This window comes from Cololabis saira, chromosome 7 (genome assembly GCF_033807715.1).
Source record: "Cololabis saira isolate AMF1-May2022 chromosome 7, fColSai1.1, whole genome shotgun sequence".
NCBI lineage: Eukaryota > Metazoa > Chordata > Actinopteri > Beloniformes > Belonidae > Cololabis > Cololabis saira.
This window is the reverse complement of record NC_084593.1, coordinates 8,159,366-8,182,042: the sequence shown is the minus strand read 5'-3', so window position 1 is coordinate 8,182,042 and position 22,677 is coordinate 8,159,366. Positions and strand designations below refer to the sequence as shown.

Genomic DNA, 22,677 nt, shown 5'->3' with positions numbered 1-22,677 from the left:
AAAGAAACGCTTAGCAAATAAAATAAACGCTGCAAATAAAATTTAAAAAACGACGCAAATAAAAAAGCCACAATGGAAGTGTATTACCAGGGACTATTTTTGCCGATGCACCGGTGTTGCACATTAAAAATTACACGTAGCGACATTGAACACTAACCTTTTCACTTATTTTCTCGTTCGTTTTTCTTCTTATTCCTCGCTCTTCTTATTTCTTCCTTTTCACTTACGTCCTCTTCGTCTTCTTCTTCTCCTCTCACGTAAAAAACACCGGTGCTTCAGCAAAAATAGTCCCCGGTAATTCACTTCCGTTGTGGCTTTTTTATTTGCGTCATTTTTTTTTTATTTGCAGCAGCGATTCTTTATATTTGCAGCGTTTCTTTAATTTTCAGCAATGATGGGTTTCGGCCACCGTAGATGTGGCCCCCAAAGGCACTGATCTCAATGTCACTGACTCCATGAGATGAAAAGAAGACAAAGAAAACGACACTGAACACTAAATAAATAAAAAAAAAAAATTTTGCTCATGAGTCTTCAAGCGCCCCATTTTTGTCAAGTACTCGTGAAAAACTGCAGAAACTGTGTTACTGGAGTGATTTTTTAAAACATAAACACTAAAAAATGACCAATACTCTCATTTGAGGAAAAAAAATAAATGAACAAATCTTTTGCTTTACAAGTTATTTAGATTATTTAAATGATTCATAATCAGAATGGTTTGTCAGTTAGTTTTAAGTTGAACTATTTCAGCTCTGGTTGCTTTTGTCTTCCAGCTGCACATTTCAGTGAGTCACACAAGGATAGAGAGATCAGTTAGAGATGGCAAGATTTCTATCCAATTTGTCCTTTGTTCTCTCCATCCTAATTGACCTTCGGATATTACATCACTCTGTTAACATATCCCTTGTTTTGTGTTCCTGTGGGCATTAAGATGTAAAGACCCCCCCCTCTCTCTCTCTCTCTCAGCCGGGCCCGGTCTCAGCTCAGGACGAGGGTAAACAAGCCCCATGTTTAGATTTCACGGAAGTGGAAACTGATCTGGCTGAGTCGGCTCTGTCACTCAGCAACACGCTTGTTTATGTTTTTCTGTGTGCCGAGTGTCTGCGAGCGGCAGCATATGTGAGCGTTCAGTCCTCCCTGAGTGACTGTTTGTTAGTGTATGCGCAGCTTTGTGTAAGAGCGAAAAGAAGCCGGAGACATTTTGTTGTGGAGACGGTGATGATGCCATCACGCCGACACAGACCAGAGGCCGTTAATGAAGAGAGACACTGACCACGTTTACATGCAGTCAAAATTCAGGTTATTGCTAATATTCCGGTTACTGAAACATTCGGAATATTCCGTTTACATGGTAATTAATCATTCGGGATATCTGGATCAAACCAGCGACGCATGGAGAACGTGATGATGCAATTCCCGTCATTTCTGCTTCTTCTTCCTGTATCCAAATTCAAAACAAATGCTGCTTCGCGCAACTTTTCTCTCACCTTCTTGTAAATCTTCTATCCCGGTACTTTCTACCGTCTACAAATGCAGAAATGTTCATATCCTTCATTACATTTATGAAGTGATTAGTCTCCTCCTGGTCTTGTGTTTCTCCGTGTTTATAAGAACTTCCTGGACTCAAAAGACCAGGATTCCTTGTGAACAGAGCATGAGCAGAAAACAAATTCATGTTCCGTTTGATGGGGATATTCCGTTTTAGGCCTGTGTTGAAAAGATCGATTCTCCGATTTTAAATCAATTCTCATATTAATTCCTAAAAATCGATTCATATGTCTAAAGATCGATTTAAAAAAACGTTTTTTTTTTCTTTTTTTTGTTTTTTTTCAATCATTACATTACAACTTTTGGTACTTTTTTGTTTATGCCCAAAAAAGGCATATTTTGTTGGACACGAGAATAACTGGTGCCATGTTTTTGCCTTTAAATATGTTTAAAGGTATGAAAACATTAAAGTGTTGGGTTATAATTGCATAAATTGTCTATATTTCTTTGCTTTATATACTGTCTTGGGGTTACATTTGCATAAATGTTGAAAACCAAATTCTCATAAATAGGGAAAAAATAAAACCGACTTCCTCTTGTCTGTTTCCTCCCTGGATCTGTTTGATAATTCTGACCCACATGATGTTTCTGAAAGCAGTTCTATCAGCATTCTGGGAGCTGATTGGTCCTTACAGCATCATTAGCTGCAATACTTGCTGTTTAATCTCAATATAATACTAGTATTAATATGTTGCATAACTACAGTCATATAATTCGTGCAACAGCTGAAAAAACAGTTTTAATAACACTAACCCAAATCAATATCGGAATCGAATCGAATTGGATCGAATCAAAGCGTGATAATCGATTCTGAATCTTAAGAATCGGAATCGAATCGTATCTTGACATTTGAATCGATCCCCAGCCCTATTCCATTTGGCGTTTACATGACTGAATATTGCGGTTTTAAAAGGAGTAACCCAGGGCTCATATTGGGGTTTTCAAAAACCCGAATATGAGCAAATTTGGTTATTCAAAGGGGTTATTGGTGTTTACATGGCCGTGCAAATTCGGGTTATTGCCAATATTTGTGTTTTAAAAGGGTTATTGACTGCATGGAAACGTAGTCACTCGCGTCGTCCCCTTAAAGTTTTCCTTAAGCGTCAGGTGAGGCTCGGCTCGGCCTTGTGGCTCTGTCAAGTTATTTGAAGCAATAATCCCTGAAGCCATCCTCTTTTCTTTCTTTCTTTTTTTTTCTCCCCACTGCTACATGCAGAGGACGACAAGGGCTGTCAGAGAAACACAAAGCACTGGGGATTGCGTGTTAGGAGCCGCCTGAATGGCACCAGGCCTAACGAGAGCCCGGCAGGGACCCTGAGGTGGGCCGGGCACCTGCAGTCTGCTCTGGGGGGAAGAGGGGCCTCAGTGCATGTGTGTTACACAGAGATGTGTGGGTGTTGCTCCGTGCTGCAGAAACACCAAGTATACGGATACGCATATACGTTTTAACATGCCTGTAAAAAGCTTGGTGACGCAATAAGAACTTTACTGCACACAGCCAAGCAATTTAATCTCTGACAATCTCACAATAGCAAGTTAAAAAGAAATTAAAGCTGCAAGCAGCGATGAACGGGCCCTCGCACTCATGGCCACCGCCCCCATAAGCATGTCAGAAATGACACCACCCACGACTTCCTATGTTAAACCATTCAAAAGTTATAGCAGAAAATAGGAACTATGAAATATCGACCAATCAGAAAAAGGGGCGGGGCGAATTTGCACCAATTATGGTCAAGGACTCAAAACCAGGGTGGGTGGTGTCCGATGACACCACCCACGAGTCTTTATGTCAAACCATTCAAAAGTTATGGCAGAGAAAAATATTCTAGGGGGCGCTGTTGAGCCGTTAGGCCACGCCCATTAATGCAAACCATGAAATATCAAATTTATCGCCAGGCCTAGCTTGGTGCAAAATTTGATGACTTGACTGAGAAAAGTAATGCGCGTTGTCGCAGGATGGAGACGCACATTTTGATGTATAACACACCTGGGTGCACGTTACGGTTCGGGCCGTATTAACTGCCGAAGAAATGGCATAAATTGCGCCAAAATGACACGATTAATTCAAAATGGCCGACTTCCTGTTCGGTTTCGGCCATGGCGCCTGGAGACTTTTCTTTAAGTTACGACATGATACAGGTGTGTACCTATTTTCGTGCATGTAAGTCAAACCGTATCGTGGGGCTTGAGGCACAAAGTTTTCTAGGGGGCGCTGTTGAGCCATTAGGCCACGCCCATTAATTATTAATAATTAAAAAGGCCCTCCTTTCGTAGAAAGAAAGAAAGAAAGAAAGAAAGAAAGAAAGAAAGAAAGAAAGAAAGAAAGAAAGAAAGAAAGAAAGAAAGAAAGAAAGAAAGAAAGAAAGAAAGAAAGAAAGAAAGAAAGAAAGAAAGAAAGAGAAAGAGAAAGAAAGAAAGAAAGAAAGAAAGAAAGAAAGAAAGAAAGAAAGAAAGAAAGAAAGAAAGAAAGAAAGAAAGAAAGAAAGAAAGAAAGAAAGAAAGAAAAGTGCTCGGGCCCTAAATATTCACTGTCCACAGAGCCGCAAGATGCAAAGGAGTCAATTCGGTTGTAAAACTCCAGGCCGCTTTAATCCATTCACCTTTTATGGGCATTTAAACGGACCAGTGCCAATACTCCAACCGGATACAGTGTTTAAACTCTTAATATGTGTGGAAAAGCCAGTTTTATATGAAGTGGCTTGAAAACGTTGGGGTATGACGAAGCCATCTCAAGAGGTTAAAATATTCCCTAATCACCTTCAGTGTTACGTTTAGTGTGCTTAGAGTCATTGTCAAGCTGAGCGGTTAGCCTCTGTCCCAAACAGGTTTTTCCTGAAGACTTTGCCAATATTGAAGAACAATCCATCATTCATTCAGTTTGGACCGTCCCTCCCTGTTCCTCCCGGTGACAAACGTCCTCGCAGATGGAGTTGTCGAGTTTTATGTTTGCTTACTTTATCTGAAGTGGACGGGAGGATTAATGACGAGCAACATCAGAGGGACGAGCCATAGCTCGACATCTCGGAGATAAAGTTAGAGTAGGCTAAACTTGAGATGGTTTACTAAAGACGTTGGTTGAAGGATGTGCGAGTTGGAGCTGCCAGTCAGGAAGAATAGGGGACGACGAGAGAGGAGGAAGGCAGGAATGAATCCTACATGGATCCACGACTTAAAAGAATATTGGGCACGCTGAAAATTCCAGGTTACTGCCGTCTTTGTCTGTGGTTAAAATTGATTGTCTTGAGGAGGAGACTTGAGCTCAGTATGGCCCTCCCGGGGTTGGTAGAGGGTAGGAATGGGCGATATTTTACCGTTCACCATAAACCGTCCAAAAAATTCCCCACGGTAAGAATTTGTTATCTCACGGTAAAAACGATAAATTCCCGTTGATGACGTTTTTGTGTAAAGCTGATTTAAGGAAGGAAGGAAGGAAGGAAGGAAGGAAGGAAGGAAGGAAGGAAGGAAGGAAGGAAGGAAGGAAGGAAGGAAGGAAGGAAGGAAGGAAGGAAGGAAGGAAGGAAGGAAGGAAGGAAGGAAGGAAGGAAGGAAGGAAGGAGGGAGGGAGGGAGGGAGGGAGGGAGGGAGGGAGGGAGGGAGGGAGGGAGGGAGGGAGGGAGGGAGGGAGGGAGGGAGGGAGGGAGGGAGGGAGGAAGGAAGGAAGGAAGGAAGGAAGGAAGGAAGGAAGGAAGGAAGGAAGGAAGGAAGGAAGGAAGGAAGGAAGGAAGGAAGGAAGGAAGGAAGGAAGGAAGGAAGGAAGATATGAGCCTGAAAGAAAGAAAGAAAGAAAGAAAGAAAGAAAGAAAGATATGAGCAAGAAAGATATGAGCAAGAAAGATATGAGCAAGAAAGAAAGAAAGAAAGAAAGAAATGAGCCAGAAAGAAAGAAAGAAAGAAAGAAAGAAAGAAAGAAAGAAAGAAAGAAAGAAAGAAAGAGAACAAACGAACGAAAGATAAATTCCCATTGATGACGTTTAGTAGTATTTAGTATCTTTTAGAGCAGTGATTTGGCTCCAAAGACTGAATGTGGTGATAGATTTATAGTTACAAAGGTGGAGTTGAATTGGGTTTTTTTTTTATCGTAATTTTTATCATTTTCGGGATAAATGCCAGAAATTATTGTGATAATTTTTTTAGTCCATACCGCCCATCCCTAGTAGAGGGAGCAATGCCCAGGACTGACTTTGGTAGGACCAATGGGGGATAAAAATGGGAAGAAAATCGGGCATAAAAATGTATAAAAAAAAAATAAATTGATTGTCTTTGTCTGTTTGCAAGTGTTAGATTAAATTCAGGCGCCCTTGTGTCACTTCTTCAGCACAAGTCCTTGCAGTCTGCTCCCTCGGAGCAGAGGAACGGTGCAGCACTGAGGGCAACGGTAGCACTAAATGCTCAGTCATGAGTGAACCAAATGAATAGTGAGAGGAACTGTTGTTCTTGAAATTGTTGAGTCATCGTTCATTCCTTGTGATTTGTTTGAGGTAGCAACTCTACCGGGGTGCCCAAAGGCCCAAGGGCAGATTATGGAATCCAGACCTGGCGCGTTTACGCCGAACGAAACGCTCCCAAGAATTAAACTGTGAACTGTGGACAGCTCACAGGAAACGGCTCTTTGTAAAGCAAACATACATGTATTTTATGGCAGCCACTTTACTGCGTTTTTATTTTGGGCTCCAATGAGCCGACATTTCAACATTGCCTCGGTCTAATTTCCTCTGCTTTTCCTCACCTTTTTTCCTTTTCCTGTTAGGCAACCTTTCCTTACACATGCAGTAATACTCTGCCAACATACCCCAATCAAAATAGTGTATATTTTTTGGCAATGGCCATTTTTATTTTCGTAGAGGTGTGAGGGCCAGCTATTCGCTGTTGTTTTGACAGATCCGGGGACTTTATTGTGGCCTCCGGGGCAGCTGTCGGAGTGTGAGGCCCACACCTCTCCCTCCACCCGAAACGAGAAGAAACAAAGCCACGATTCTCTTTTTCCTTTTTCCCTTCACTCCAAAATCCAAATGGAGATATTTGCCTTCATTGCAATTGATCCGTTTAGTGAAAACCAGTAAAGTACAACACACCTAACCACCAACTGTCAAGCATGGTGGTGGAGGGTTGATGGTTGGGAGTTGTTCTGCAGCCACCGGACCCTTGCGGTCATTGGCGTGACAATACATTTCTCTGTGTGCCAAATACGAGTTCTTCTGCGTCAACTTAAGCTGTGCTGAAACTGGATCCTGCAACGGGTCGATGATCTGCAGAACACCAGAAAATCTGCAAGCAGACTGGCTGAAAATGAAAAGATATTAAATGTTGCAGTGATCCAGTCCAGATCTCAACCTGACTGAAATGTTATGGCAGGACCTTCAGAGGGCTTCAGTGCATAAGTGAATGTCCACAGACCTCAGTGAAGGGGAGGTTTCTGTGCAGTGTATCAGCTGTTGGACAGATCCAGTGTCTATGCTGGAAGTTTCTGGAGCCACTCCTTTTACAGTGGCCACCAGTGTTGCCTTCATGTCCCACGTGATTTCTACTTCCCTCTTTTAACCATTAGTTTTGGATTATTATTACTCTTAATTGATGATGTCACTTGGGACACTCCCCTCACCATCTTCTTGAGTCCGTTGACCACCACAATGTCCTGTTGGTTACCCGTCATCAGTTTGGATTTAGAAATCAATTCTACCCTCCTTTATTGAATATGGGACTTCTAATCCATACTTTGATCCAGATATTTGTGTGGCAGGGTGGAGGAGCAGCCACTCAGCTGATTGGGCACACCTGTGCCCAATCAGCCTCTTCACCCTGCATGCCTTCATAAAGAGCAGCTGCACACCAGCAACAGGGTCTGCTGGGAGAGGGCTCTGCTGAAGGTTCTGCTGGTGCACGTGTGTCTGGGTGAAATAAAGGAGTTCCTGCACTAAACCCTGTGTCCTATGTTCTGTCGGGTGACCCCCGTAGCACTAGCCCTTGCTACACTGGCGTCCAACGTGGGGCCCGACAGGATGGAGGAGGAATGCGGGGAGCGGACCCTGGAGATGCTGGCACAGGTCCTGGCGGACCTGGCAGCCCTGTTGCAGAGCCAGGGGGAGCAGCAGATCGCAGCGCTGGAGGCGCTGGTGGCGCACCAGCCGGCAGGCCGTGAGGCAGGCAGCCAAGCGACGGCTCCTGAGATGGCCCCAGTGGCGGCGGGACCCACCCCGGCGCCACGCCGGAGGTTCGTCACGGCAGCGCTGGAGGCATCGGTCGCCGAGGCGCCGGTTCCTGAGGCGTCCTGGACGCGCCGGTTCTGGAAGCGGGCCAGCTGCTGGAGCAGTGCTGCGTCGGGGAGGGGGTGGTCCTGGGCACACCTCGACCAGGGCCGTGGATGCCGTCTGCCCCGAGGCCACCCTGGGCCCAGTCCCGAGAGCGGCCCTCTCGGCGGTCGGCCCGACGCCGAGGGCGACCTCCCGACCGGTCTCGGTGGTCGGCCGAACCGGGAAGGCCCGGAGGTTCAGATGGCTGTTCCTGGCTTCCTCTCCCGCTCCGGGGGGGTGGGGTTGGCTAGGCCGGATGGTCCCCGGCCTGAGTTGGGCGATGGGGTGTGTGGCAGGGTGGAGGAGCAGCCACTCAGCTGATTGCCCAATCACGTAAAAAACACCGGTGCATCAGCAAAAATAGTCCCCGGTAATTCACTTCCGTTGTGGCTTTTTTATTTGCAGCAGCGTTTATTATTTTATTTGCAGTTTTTCTTTAATTTGCAGCGCGTTTGTTTCTGTTTGCAGCGTTACTTTTATTTTCAGCAATGGCGGGTCTCGGCCACCGTAATTTGTAGCTTTTATAAACATCTTCTGTGTTGTCTTCGCGTCACCTTTGTGGCCAAATATTTAACATTTCAAAGCAAGTCGTGGTAAATCACATGCAACTGTTCATTTTCTTATAAAGTCTTTTACATGACAAGGTTTCAAAGTTATCAGATTCAAATCAGTCACTTTTGAGATGACTGTAGTACGGGGGGTCGGCAACCTGCGACTCTATAGCTCTTTATCGCTGCCTTAGTGGCTCCCTGGAGCTTTTTAAAAACATGTTTGACTTTTTTTTCCTTTTTTTCTTCTTTTTTTCCTTTTTTCTTTTTTTTCCTTTTTTTCTGTATTTTTTCCTTTTTTTCTCTTTTTTTCTTTTTTTTCTCTTGTTTTCTTGTTTTTTCCTTTTTTTCTTTTTTCTTCTTTTTTTCTCATTTTTCTTCCTTTTTCCTTTTTTAATCTCGACATTTCAACTTTTGTCTCGCCATTTCGACTTTTTTCTCGCCATTTCGACTTTTTTCTCAACATTGTACTTCAACATCAATCTTGACATTTCAACTTTTTTCTCGACATTTTGACTTTTTTCTCGGAGTGCAGAATGAAAAAAAAATTCTTCCCCCAGTTATAACTAATATAGAAACATGCAGCATGTGTTGCCTTCATTCTAAGGCTGATATGAGACTTTTCAATTTTTGCGGCTCCAGACATATTTGTTTTTTGTGTTTTTGGTCCAATATGGCTCTTTCAACATTTTGGGTTGCCGACCCCTGCTCTAGAGTAAATGTATTGGTTTCTTATTGTGAAATTCTCATGCAATTAATTTTATTAGGAATATTTTAAATAATTGGTTGATGTTTTTTTCTGCCTAAAAGGGAAAGTCCTCCACAGCCAAAAAGCTTTTTTGAAAAAAGGGAAAAAAAAAGAAGGAAAGAAAATATCAGCAGTTCAAATGGTTTAGGCTTCATTTTAAGTCTACAAATCTTCACTTCCTCTCGGCTGTGCAGAGCATGTGGAGCAGTTGGGGGTTAACAACGCCAGAGTTATTTCGTTCTTGGACACGGTGGCCTCGCCTGCCGGATGCAAGTTTGACTCAAGGGCAAAATCCAGAGTGAAAGCCTCTCATGTTTTTGACTGGTTGCCAACTCTGCTCTCTCCAGCGCTCACCGGCTCTCACTCCCTGTCACTCTCAGCCCTCGCGGCTCTGCTGTCCCCTCCCCTCTCGCTCTGATTTCCTCTGCTTTTTTTTCTTTTTTTTTTCTGCTCCACTCTCACAGATTCAAAAACAGGACTGACATAAAGCAGGTCTGGTGTCCCTCTGCAGACGGCGTGGCCTCATCCCAAATTATGTCATCTCTAGGGAGAAATGTGCTGTGGAAAATCTTCTTGCAGTTATCATAAATCAAATTCCTGGGATTTGAAAGAATTTGAAAACAGAAAAGGCTGATGGCGTGTTTTATCGTCGGACGTACAGCAGACTGCTGAAACGAAGCTCCGGGGTGTTGTCAACAGACATGTTACTGTTATTGAGAAAAATTGCGTTGAATTACAAATCGTCTAAAGTCAGATGGCTCACAAAAAGCTCAATTCGTCATTTTATACGGTTCTGTGATTTGAATTTGCGTTACTTCTGCAGCAAATCAAATCAAGACTCACTGCTCTTGATTCTGCCGAGGCAGCGGATGAATGTGGTTGTTTTTTTTACTTAATTGTGCTTTTAATTTGATGGTTTTGGGTGATTTGGGTCCATCAGACTCCACAACCAGGCCTGCTCTCAGTAGCCAACGGACAATAAATTGTGCAATAACATAAAATTTGCAATATCATATGTGCAATATGTGCCAGTCTACCTCACAACACTCTACCTGCTTTTTTTGCACTGTTTATTTTCTTTCAATCTACTGTATATACTGCTCATTTTTCTGTAATTATACATATTTTATATATATTTTTTTTTAGTCTTTTTACCCCTCCCCTGCATGTGTGTGCTAAGTGCTGCCAACAAAATAAGTTTCCCCACTGAGGGAGAAAATAAAGGATTATCTTATCTTATCTTATCTTATCTTATCTTATTTTTCAAAGTCCAAGGGCAAATCCAGGTCTATTTGTTTAACAAAACTGAAATTTAAAAAAAAAGTGGTATAAATCTTAAGAGCTTTTAAAAACACATGTTGTAAAACTCCACTGACTGGTTGCAGTTTCTGATCTTTGCGGTTCTGGGATGATGTCAGCGATGCTTACGTAAAGGTTGTCTCGTAGCAAGTGAAAGGTAATCCTGTTCGTGTTGGGAATGTCGGGCCTGTTTTCACGGTGTGGAAGGTCCAAAATGACACGTCACCGCTGACGATCGATGTTAAAGGACAGGAGGAGCAGTAGATCGGGGTCTTCGAGGCCGAAAACAGCTCAACACGTTTTTGTCTTAGACTTTTGGATTTGAGCTGCTCGTTTCAGAGGTTTTCCTGGAAAGTGAACTTTCACAAATGTAAGACACCAACATGTATCTGCACGCCGTCTGTGCTCTCTCTGCTGAAATGCCCAAATCCATCCCAGACCTCTCTGTGCGAGCACTTGGTTCCTTCAGCGTGTTTACGCTGCATAAATCCGGGGTGGCCCGTCTCCGAGTCGGCGTGACTCACCGAGCCCTGGGAGGATTGCGGACTGACAGGTTAGGAAACCGCACACGGCAGATGCCTCCGAGCGGGGAATAAAGTCAACTCCGGTCTCCTCGGGCGAGCCACTCACTCAGCCGGCTATCATGTCGTACATGTCGAAAACAACACCAAAAAAACTAACTAGGCCTGTGTTGAAAAGATCGATTCTCCAAGTTTAAATCGATTCTCATATTAATTCCTAAAAATCGATTCATATGTCTAAAGATCGATTTAAAAAAAAAAAATGTTTCATCATTACATCACAACTTTTGGTACTTTTTTGTTTATGTCCAAAAAAGGAATATTTTGTTGGACACGAGAATAACTGGTGCCATGTTTTTGCCTTTAAATATGTTTAAAGGTATGAAAACATTAAAGTTTACAGTTATAATTGCATACATTGTCTATATTTCTTTGCTTTATATACTGTCTTGGGGTTAAATTTGCATAAATGTTAAAAACCAAATTCTCATGAATGGGGAAAAAAATAAAAGCGATTTCTTTCGTCCTCTGTTTCCTCCCTGGATTTGTTTGGTAATTCTGACCCAAGATGTTTCTGAAAGCAGTTCTATCAGCATTCTGGGAGCTGATTGGTCCTTACAGCATCATTAGCTGCCAATACTTGCTGTTTAATCTCAATATAATACTAGTAGTAATATTTTGCATAACTACACAGTCATATAATTCATGCAACAGCTGAAAAAACAGTTTTATTAACAGTAACCCAAATCAATATCGGATCGAATCGGATCGTGATAGTCGATTCTGAATCTTAAGAATCGGAATCGAATCGATTCTTGACATTTGAATGGATCCCCAGCCCTAAAACTAACAAATTAAACTTTTTTTTTTTTTCCAAGAAATGTCACCAGATGTGCTGGGAAGAAATTAGTCATCATGTTCAGTAGGCCTGTGTTGAAAAAAATCGATTTTCCGATTCTAAATCGATTCTCATATTAATTCCTAAAAAAAGATTCTTATGTCTAAAGATCGATTTTTTTTTTTTTTCTTCATCATTTTCGCCATGTGAACTTTATTCTCAGTAGTCGGACACACAGTTTGTCATGACACTTCTGAAAAATGCCAGGTGCTTCATGGCAATATGTGTGCATGGTGGAAGAATAAATTAGATAAGCTAAAATGATTTGTTTACTGCATGAACTGTTGCAATTTCTTTCTTTTTTGCACTTTAAATGGATATTGAAAGGCCTGTTTGAGTTATTTATTTCTTAGTTATTTCACAATAATTATTGTGAAATTATTATTTCACGAGTTATTTTACAGTCAGGCAATATCGGATCGAATCGAATCATGATAATCGATTCTGAATATTAAGAATCGGTATCGATTCTTGACATTTGAATCGATACCCAGCCCTAATGTTCAGTACATCGGGCCTAGTTTTCCTTTTCATTCCTCCCAGCCTCATCATGGTTGCCGTCTGCTTGTAGGATCCAAAGGTGTTTGTAGCTTTTATAAACATCTTCTGTGTTGCTTTCGTGTCACCTTTGTGGCCAAATACTGGCAAGTCCTGGTAAATCACATGCAAATGTTCATTTTCTTTCTGTCTTTTACATGACAAGGTTTCAAAGTTATCAGATTCAAATTAGTCACTTTTGAGATGGTTCTAGTACGGGGGTCGGCAACCCGCGGCTCTAGAGCCGCATGCTGCTCTTTATCGCCGCCCTAGTGGCTCCTGGAGCTTTTTCAAAAATGTTTGACCTTTTTTTCTTCTTTTTTTTCCTTTTTTCTTTTTTTTCTTCCTTCCTTTTTTTCTTCTTTTTTTTCCTTTTTTCTTTTTTTTCTCTTTTTTTCCTTTTTTTCTCTTTTTCACTTTTTTTCTTTTTTCTTCTTTTTTTCTCTTTTTTCTTCCTTTTTCCTTTTTTAATCTCGACATTTCGACTTTTCTCTCGAAATTTCTACTTTTTTCTCGCCATTTCGACTTTTTTCTCAAGATTGTACTTCAACATTAATCTCAACATTTCGACTTTTTTTCCTTTTTTTCTTATTTTTTTTCCTTTTCTTTTTTTTTGCTTTTTTCCTTTTTTTCTCTTTTTTTCCTTTTTTCTTATTTTTTTCTCTTTTTTCTTCTTTTTTCCTTTTTTAATCTCAAAATTTCGACTTTTTTTCTCGAAATTTCGACTTTTTTCTTGCCATTTCGACTTTTTTCTCAAGATTGTACTTCAACATTAATCTTGACATTTCCACTTTTTTCTCGAAATTTTGACTTTTTTCTCGAAGTGCAGAATTAAAAAAAAAATCTTCCCCCAGTTATAACTAATATAGATACATGCAGCATGTGTTGTCTTCATTCTAAGGCTTATAGGAGACTTATCAATTTTTGCGGCTCCAGACATATTTGTTTTTTGTGTTTTTGGTCCAATATGGCTCTTTCAACATTTTGGTATAGATTAAATTAATTGGTTTCTTATTGTGAAATTCTCATGCAGTTAATTTTACTAGGAATATTTTAAATAATTGCCTTTTTTTTACCCAGCCCTAATGTTCAGTACATCGGGCCTAGTTTTCCTTTTCATTTCTCGCTCAGTCTGAGGACAGCGTTAGAAACAAAGAGGTCTAAACTTAAACACAACACAAAAGGAAGCTGAGGCACCTGAGTTGCGTGGGCGTCCGTTTGTAAACACTTTGCAGACTTCAGTCAATGCAGGTCAGATCGGAGCCGGCCAAGAGCGTGCACAGGAACCGCTGTGAGCTCTGAGCACAGGATTCCCAGCATTCCTCCGTGGTTAAGGAGAGGTACCGGCCTTCGCAGATAGGAAGTCGTCTGTCATTAGGGGGTAATCACTTCTTGAGAAGGATCGCAATTCCTGGAATGATTACTGTGGTTACCGCCAGTGAAACTTGGTGCAGACCAGTTCCTCTTATTCATCATCTCTGCTGATGTCTTACACGTCAAATCCCACATTCTGCTCACCGGTGCATCACCCAAGTGCAAATTGGTCCCAGATTTCTAAGAATTAGAAAGCAGTTTGGTATTCCTAACCTGGGGGTATTTTCTAATTAGCGATGGCGGATGTGTAATGATGCCTATCATGTCAGAGGTGCAACGAGGTGGATGCAAATCCGCAGCGCAGACTCCTGTTGGAGCAACGGAGGATTTATTGGGATGTGTGTTTTAGTGCGGTGCATTTATCAGCAGAGGTGTCAAGTAACGAAGTACAAATACTTTGTTACCTTACTTAAGTAGAAATTTTGGTTACCTATACTTCACTGGAATAATTATTTTTCAGACGACTTTTTACTTTTACTCCTTACATTTTCACGCAATTATCTGTACTTTTTACTCCTTACATTTTAAAAACAACCGTTACTCTATTTCATTTCGGCCTTTAATAAAAAACTATCCAGTTAAATTGCTCCATCCGGATAGAGTGAATTTGGTTGTGGTTGTTTCAGATGTTCTTGTCCAGTTTTGTTCTTACATCCGTTCCCTCAGATTCCTGCAACTAAACTTGGATGTACATTCCAATAAAGGTTAGGATAAATGATAACATGCCTCTGAAGTTTGACTTTTTGCACCTTTACAATACTTATAGGCAACTAGTCATCATATCTCCTGCTCTCTGAAACACGTGTTAACCCTTGTACTGTCTTTGGGTCAAAATGACCTAATTCTCCTGTTCTTCCTTCCTTCCTTCCTTCCTTCCTTCCTTCCTTCCTTCCTTCCTTCCTTCCTTCCTTCCTTCCTTCCTTCCTTCCTTCCTTCTTTTTCCCTTCCTTCTTTCCTCCCTTCCTTATTTTCTCCCATCCTTCCTTCCTCCCTTCCTTCCTTCCTTCATTCCTTCCTTCCTTCCTTCCTTCCTTCCTTCTTTTTTCCCTTCCTTCCTTCCTTCTTTTTCCCTTCCTTCCTTCTTTTTCCCTTCCTTCTTTCCTCCCTTCCTTATTTTCTCCCGTCCTTCCTTCCTCCCTTCCTTCCTTCCTTCCTTCCTTCCTTCCTTCCTTCTTCCCTTCCTCTTTTCTCACTTCCTTCCTTCCTTCCTCCCTTCCTTCTTTTTTCCCTTCCTTCCTTTTTCCCTTCCATCCTTCCTTCCTTCTTTCCTTCCTTATTTCCTTCCTTCCTTCCTTCTTTTTCCCTTCCTTCCTTCTTCCCTTCCTCTTTTTCCCTTCCATCCTTCCTTCCTTCTTTCCTTCCTTACTTCCTTCTTCCCTTCCTCTTTTCTCACTTCCTTCCTTCCTTCCTTCCTTCCATCCTTCCTTCCTTCCTTCCTTCCTTCCTTCCTTCCATCATTCCTTCCTTCCGTCCTTCCTTCCTTCCTTCCTTCCTTCTTTTTTCCCTTCCTCTTTTTCCCTTCCTTCCTTCCTTCCTTCCGTCCTTCCTTCCTTCCTTCCTTCCTTCCTTCCTTCCTTCTGTCCTTCATTCCTTCCTTCCTTCCTTCCTTCCTTCCTTCCTTCCTTCCTTCCTTCCTTCCTTCCGTCCTTCCTTCCTTCTTTTTTCCCTTCCTTCCTTCTTCCCTTCCTCTTTTTCCCTTCCTTCCTTCCTTCCTTCCTTCCTTCTGTCCTTCATTCCTTCCTTCCTTCCTTCCGTCCTTCCTTCCTTCCTTCCTTCCTTCTTTTTTCCCTTGCTTCCTTCTTCCCTTCCTCTTTTTCCCTTCCTTCATTCCTTCCTTCATTCCTTCCTTTTTCCCTTCCTCCCTTCTTCTCTTCCTCCTCCCTTGACCCAAAGACAGCACAAGGGTTAATGCTCAATAGTACACATATATGGTTCTTTAATATATTTGCATTATACTAAAATACATTCATTTTCAATGGCTTTTGTCCTTAATGGCTTTTTCCCCCTTACATTACTTTTACTTTTATACTTTAAGTAGTTTTGAAACCAGTACTTTTATACTTTTACTCGAGTAAAAAACTTGAGTTGATACTTCAACTTCTACAGGAGTATTTTTAAACTCTAGTATCTATACTTCTACCTGAGTAATGAATGTGAATACTTTTGACACCTCTGCTTATCAGGGGTTTGTGCTCGAGGTCTCTCTCTGTTTCTGTCCTCATCTTTGTTCCCTCGTCTCCTGCCGTTCTCCCGGCGAGCCGAGGCTTCAGGTGGACGATGCCGTTTTAGAGAAAGAGCCCGTCAACCCTCGCCCGACATGCCAAACCAAAGTATTTGTCTTTCGGGGGTCCCAACCTCCCTCTTACCCCCCCACCGCCACCAACCCCCAGATCCTTGAGAGCAGGAAGTGTATCTTGTTAAGTGATGGATGGGCCCCACTGCTCTTGCTGAGAGGAAAGGGAAAAAAAGCCTTTCTTTCCCTCCAGGGCAGTCAGATGAGTTTAGCAGTCTCAAAGCTGAGGGTCGGCTCTGCTTTCTGGGAGTCTCTCTGGAGCCCCAGTGCCTGGAAGCCACAGGCTCTCTCCTTTTATGTGTGGAGAGAATTAGTGTGCTGATGAAGTAGCAAGTTTCTGCACAGGATTTAAAAAGAAAATGATCAAAAATGTGAAAAAAGATCAATCCCGGGAGTGTTTTTTTTTACGGGAATTGATGTGTGTTTACCCGCATGGAAGTTGTGCGTGCAAGTGTTTGTCAGCGCTGATGGGAGTGACTGTCTGTCTGCGTGAGTTATTTTGCCGGGGGTCAGCAGGTTTGTGTTGGCATGCAGCCGCCTGATACTTCCAGAGAAAGCAGCTCAGGAAGTGTCCCTGGCACGTCCCCTGCATAATGCAGCACGCTCCACTGCTACTGGCTCAACCTGCTGTGACAAACGAGCACAGGGCTGAAGTCCCCGCTCCGCTCATCTCGCCTCCGGCACGCCGCTCTTAACGCCAGCATTTATCCTTCGACATGTCAGGGGATCCGTGACGACAAAAACGGTGCTGAAGTCTGAAGCCCCGGCGAAGCCTCGGCCCCTCCAACCTGCATCTCCCAGCAGGTTCTCCTCCACTTCCAGCCGTTTCCTGTAGGGCTGGGGATCCATTCAAATGTCAAGAATCGATTCCGATTCTTAAGATTCAGAATCGATTATCAAGATTTGATTCGATCCAATTCGATTCTGATATTGATTTGGGTTAGTGCAGGGGTCGGCAACCCAAAATGTTAAAAGAGCCATATTGGACCGAAAACACAAAAAACAAATATGTCTGGAGCCGCAAAAAATGAAAAGTCTTGTATAAGCCTTAGATTGAAGACAACACATGCTGCATGTTTCTATATTAGTTATAACTGGGGGATGATTTTTTTTTTCATTATGCACTTCGAGAAAAAGTCTAAATTTTGAGGAAAAATGTCGAAATGTCGAGAAAAAAAGTCAAAATTTCGAGAAAAGAGTCAAAATGTCGAGATTAATGTTGAAGTACAATCTCAAGAAAAAAGTCGAATTGTCGAAAAAAAAGTTGAAATATCGAGAAAAAAGTCAAAATTTTGAGAAAAAGGTTGAAATGTCGAAAGGAAAAAGGAAGAAAAAAAGAAGAAAAAAAAGGAAAAAAAGAAGAAAAAAAAGGAAAAAAAAGGTCAAACATTTTTGAAAAAGCTCCAGGAGCCACTAGGGCGGCGCTAAAGAGCCGCATTCTCCAGAGCCGCACGTTGCCGACCCCTGGGTTAGTGTTATTAAAACTGTTTTTTGAACTGTTGCATGAATTATATGACTGTAGTTATGCAAAATATTACTACTAGTATTGAGATTAAACAGCAAGTATTGGCAGCTAATGATGCTGTAAGGACCAATCAGCTCCCAGAATGCTGATAGAACTGTTTTCAGAAACATCGTGTGGGTCAGAATTACCAAACAGATCCAGGGAGGAAACAGAGACGGATGAAATCGGTTTTATTTTTTCCCACATTCCATTTTTATTTGTTCCATTTTCGGTCTATTTCGGTTTTTAATTTTTGAGCATTTGGTTTTTAGCATTTTTTGTATATAAAGTAATGAAATATAGACAATTTATGCAATTATAACTTAACACTTTAATGTTTTCATACTTTTAAACATATTTAAAGGCAAAAACATGGCACCAGTTATTCTCGTGTCCAACAAAACATTCATTTTTTGGGGATAAACAAAAAAAATAACCAAAAGTTGTAATGTAATGATGAAAAAAAATAAAATAAATAAAATTAAATAAAAAAATAAAAAATAAAAAAATTTAAATCGATCTTTAGACATATGAATCGATTTTTAGGAATTAATATGAGAATCGATTTAGAATTGGGAAATCTATTTTTTCAACACAGGCCTAGTCAGAGGATCCATGACGACAAAACGGTGCTGAAGTCTGAAGCCCCCGCGAAGTCTCAGCTCCTCCAACCTGCATCTCCCAGCAGGTCTCCTCCACTTCCAGCCGTTTCCTGGTCTGAATAATGTTGACGCTGTTCCTCTCCGTCTGTTTTATGATGCGGGTTTGTCACTCGCAGCTGTCCACCCCTCCATAAAGCAGTGGAATAATACAGAGACCTGCAAAACAAGAAAGCTTCCTCCCACGATCCATCACTCTGTCCTTTCATGTTGCAGTGACGCTGCCCATCAGTGAGGGGGAAATAGTTGTTCAAATGGGGATATGCATCCAAGCGGTAAACAAACTAAGTAGTTTTTAGTTGAGCAGCGTCCTTCACGTCCAGGTCTGTCAGGTAGATCCAGCTGTCACCAGTGTTGTTTTTGTCATTCTGTTTCAATTTTAGTTTTTAATCTAGTCTTTGGGTCGAGCCATCATTTTAGTTTTTATTAGTTTTAGTCACGTTCATTCTCCTTTTAGTCGTATCAAGTTTCAGTTGAATAAAAGTCTGAGCGCTTTAGTCTTATTTTAGTCAGAATTGTCCAGGACCATTTTAGTCTAGTTTTAGTCAAAATTGGGATTGGGATTGCCAAACCCATTTTACAATTAAAACAAGGTTATTTTATTATTATATTATTGTTACCTTATAGACTCAAGAATACATTCATTCCAGATACAGAAGACGCTCTATTTTGAGTTTACAACATATTTATTTCTCCCCCTCTTTTTCTTTTTCGACGACACCTTGGGTTTTCTTTTCCACATCTATGCAGGAAAGTGTATCCAAAGATGGATCTTCTTCTTCTCCAGCCCCAGAGCAGATCCCTGCGTTTCTCTATGTAACTTTGTTTTAAATTGACGTGAACCTAGGGCTCTGCGTTAACGGCATCAGCCTCTAACTCTGCAGCTGCATCTTCTGGATCTGATTCCTGCTGCAGCGACTGGGATTGAGGACTAACGTCACCCAGCAGAACTAAACCAGAGAAACTACTGAAAACATGGACATTAAACCAGAGAAACTACTGAAAACATGGATGTTAAGGATCTTTGGTAGAACATTTCGTCTTGTTTTGGTCAACGAAAATTACACACATTTTAGCAGAGTTTTTATTTTGTAATTTACATTTTAGGGCCAATCACAATACACCCCCTACTTTCTACCACTTGCCCTAAAAATGAAACCACAAACCTTAGGGCCCTTGTAATCTTCTCTAGGGATCTGGACACCACTTGCTACGTCACTGCGTGGTTTACGTTCGGGTACGTAAGCGACTGTGTAGTTACGTTTGCACATACGTCACACCATATCAGGAAGCCCAGAGCTAAAAGCTGTTTTAATTTCCGCTGTAGCGCTGTTAATATGCCACTTTATTAAGTTTTAATAGTTTTTCAGGCGTAAAAGTAACCGTTAAGATCCCCAACCTGGGCTCAGTTTATCCAAATAACGCCTGTTAAGAAATTTGCTCCGATGTTTTCGGGATGAGAAGAGCCGCCGGCGATTTATGGTTCCGCGTTAAATCGACGCCGTAACCTACGCCGTAGACTCTGCGTTGGTGTAACGCGGAACCATAAATCAGCCTTTATTCTGGCTTGATCTTTGCAACAACGGGCAAGTGAGTGATTATGTACATTCACTGAGTGAATATTATTAAAGTAAAATATATATTTCTCGCTAGAAATGTAATCAAAACTCATTTTTATGCAGAAACTGACTCAAAATATTGATTTTATTCACTAAAAATTTGAAATGTCCGCCATGTTTTTTGTTTGATTCAGGCTGCAAATGATGATGTAAAGCATTCTGGGAAATTTCTCTGGTCCTCGGTCAGAGAGTCAGCATCTGAAATCCTTCACTGTGAAGGGTTAGATTAATATCCACTAGCCCTACATGTAAAGAGGAATTGGGACACCACTACCCTCACGGGAACACGCAAAATTTAGGGGTAGTGCTGAAAAGTAGGACTAGGGGGGATTGGGACTGGGCCTTAGTCTCATTTTTATTCGTCTACGATATTGCATTATATATTTAATTATCATTATCGTCAGCATTTTCATTGCGTCTCGTCTCGTTTTCCTCAGGTGATAAAGGTTCGTTGACGACGATATTTAGTCATAATTTTCATTGGCGAAAGCAACTTTAGCTGTCACTGAGTTTTACTTTGCCCTGTTCCTTTGCATTGTTCACATTTCCCTGTCCAGTACATGGAGGAGCGAGGCTGCCGGGCACATGTAAGACACCAGAGTGCAGGAATAACAGTGTGATCTGCAGGCAGGACCTCAAAGGCTGCGGCTGCGATCCCCCCAGCCTACACTGATCACTCCTGACGTGACCTCCCGTGTGCCTCGCGTCTGCATGTATCTCCCGCTCCGTCTCTGCCGGCCCGGCCGCCGCCTGTCTGGCCCAGATCCAGGAGCGACGCTCCGAGTCCTGGAAGAGCAGCAGCCGCCGAGGCATAAACACCAGACTCAGCCATCTCTGCTTTTCCAACGGTCCGACATGTTGTTACCAGTACTCCAGTTGTAAGAAAAAATCAGGGGGGGTGGTGGATTTTATCATATGGGGACAGATAATTGTGCTGATTACAAATAATATAATATATTACAAATAATAGCAGTGACCAAAACACCTGCAGAAATACTGCAGGAATGACATAGCAGCAGTTAAATGCAGCCTTCTGTAAGCTTTAAATATCCACTGGGCTTACATCAAATACATCAAAACACAACAATAAAAAACACTTTTCTGAACTTATCAATATGACTCTGTCCTTCACAGGATAAGTAACATGGATCACTGCAAAAACTCAAAATCTTAACAAGAATATTACTCTTATTTCTAGTTAAAATGTCTCATTATAGTAAAGAAATCTTATTACACTTAAAACAAGACTCATCACTGGAAAAAACAACACATTTCACCTGTTTCAAGTAGATTTTCACTTGAAATAAGTAGAAAAATCTGCCAGTTCTCATTACAGGCGGATTTTTCTACTTATTTCAAGTGAAAATTTACTTGAAACAGGTGAAAATTGTCAAATAAGTTATTTTTCTGGTGTTATTTTTCTGGTGATGACTCTAAATGTTGAAATAGCAGTAAAACCACATTCATTGATGAAATGAAATAAGGGATGGAAAGGGGGGATGGCAGTTTTACAGGGGGGATGATTTTGACCGTTCTTATTTCAGGGGGGGGTGCCGTCCCCCTCATCCCCCCTCAACTCCAGTACTGCTCGTTACTCACGTTAAATGAGTGAAGCGCAGCTATTGAACAAACCCCACTGTCCCCCGGCTAGTCGGCCTGTCAGGCGGTGTGTTTTACCACAGCCGAGGACACGCAACTGGAGATGGGACATATTTGTCCGTCTGTGTTGAGGAGGCGCCTGCCACCTAATCACACCTGACAAGCGAGACGGCGGCGGCTTCGGGAGCTCCGGGACTGTTGTGGGGTCAGGGAGACGTGATCTGGAGGAGGTGGAGGGTTTATCAGACGGGGTCAACGCTGTCTCCACGCTGACGGCTACAAGTAGAAAACTCACATTTCACACGTTACCTTTGAGGCGTTTGGTCCCGTCGGCTGAGTCGGTTCAGTTCCTAGATCTAACACTCCAACGCCAGGGAGGTCAGAGGTCAGAGCTGTGCTGTCCTGACATCACTGACTGCGTCAATGCATCAATAACCCTTTTAAAACCTGAATATTGGCAATAACCCGGTTTTGCACGGTCATGTAAACACCAATAACCCCTTTGAATAACCCGAATTTGCTCTTGACCCCTGGGTTACTCCTTTTAAAACCTGAATATTGGGTCATGTAAACGCCAAATGGAATATCTCCATCAAACGGAACATGAATTTGTTTTCTGCTCATGCTCTGTTCACAAGGAATCCTGGTCTTTTGAGTCCAGGAAGTTCTTATAAACACGGAGAAACGCAAGACCAGGAGGAGACTAATCACTTCATAAATGTAATGAAGGATATGAACATTTCTGCATTTGTAGACAGTAGAAAGTACCGGGATATAGGGCTGGGCGATATATCGAGATTTTAATATATATCTATATATTCTCAAACGCGATATGGTACGAGACAATATCATTTATATCAATTTTTTTTTTTATTTTTTTTTTTTTTGTGATTTTGATATAGCTTATTTTGTGACAAATTGTCTTGAATGTTTTATTTGAGATTTGCACAAATGTTTTGTTATTTGCACAACTGTCAACCTCAGTGGAAAAGTCTGCCTGTTACTGTCTACATTGTATTAATTGCAGTGTATTTTAATTTAATTGTTATGCAGGAAAGGGATATTTGTTTTATTTTATTCAAGAAGCATTTTTATTCTATATATGCAGGCAGTTTATTTTTATTTCATTGGTTTTATACATTTTGATATTGTGCAGACCTCTGTTAATAAAGGAACCTGTGTGACATTTGGCACGAGGCTTTGTATTAAAACTGACTGTTTTTTTAAGGGTTTGCCTCAGAAAAAA

General features: G+C 41.7%; 1 protein-coding gene across 1 annotated transcript in view; it reads left to right on the top strand.

The window, feature by feature from the left end:
• The window catches only part of afg2a (AFG2 AAA ATPase homolog A), a 354,383-nt gene that overhangs the window by 289,563 nt on the left and 42,143 nt on the right, over window positions 1-22,677 (top strand). The gene's annotated exons all lie outside the window — the stretch shown is intronic.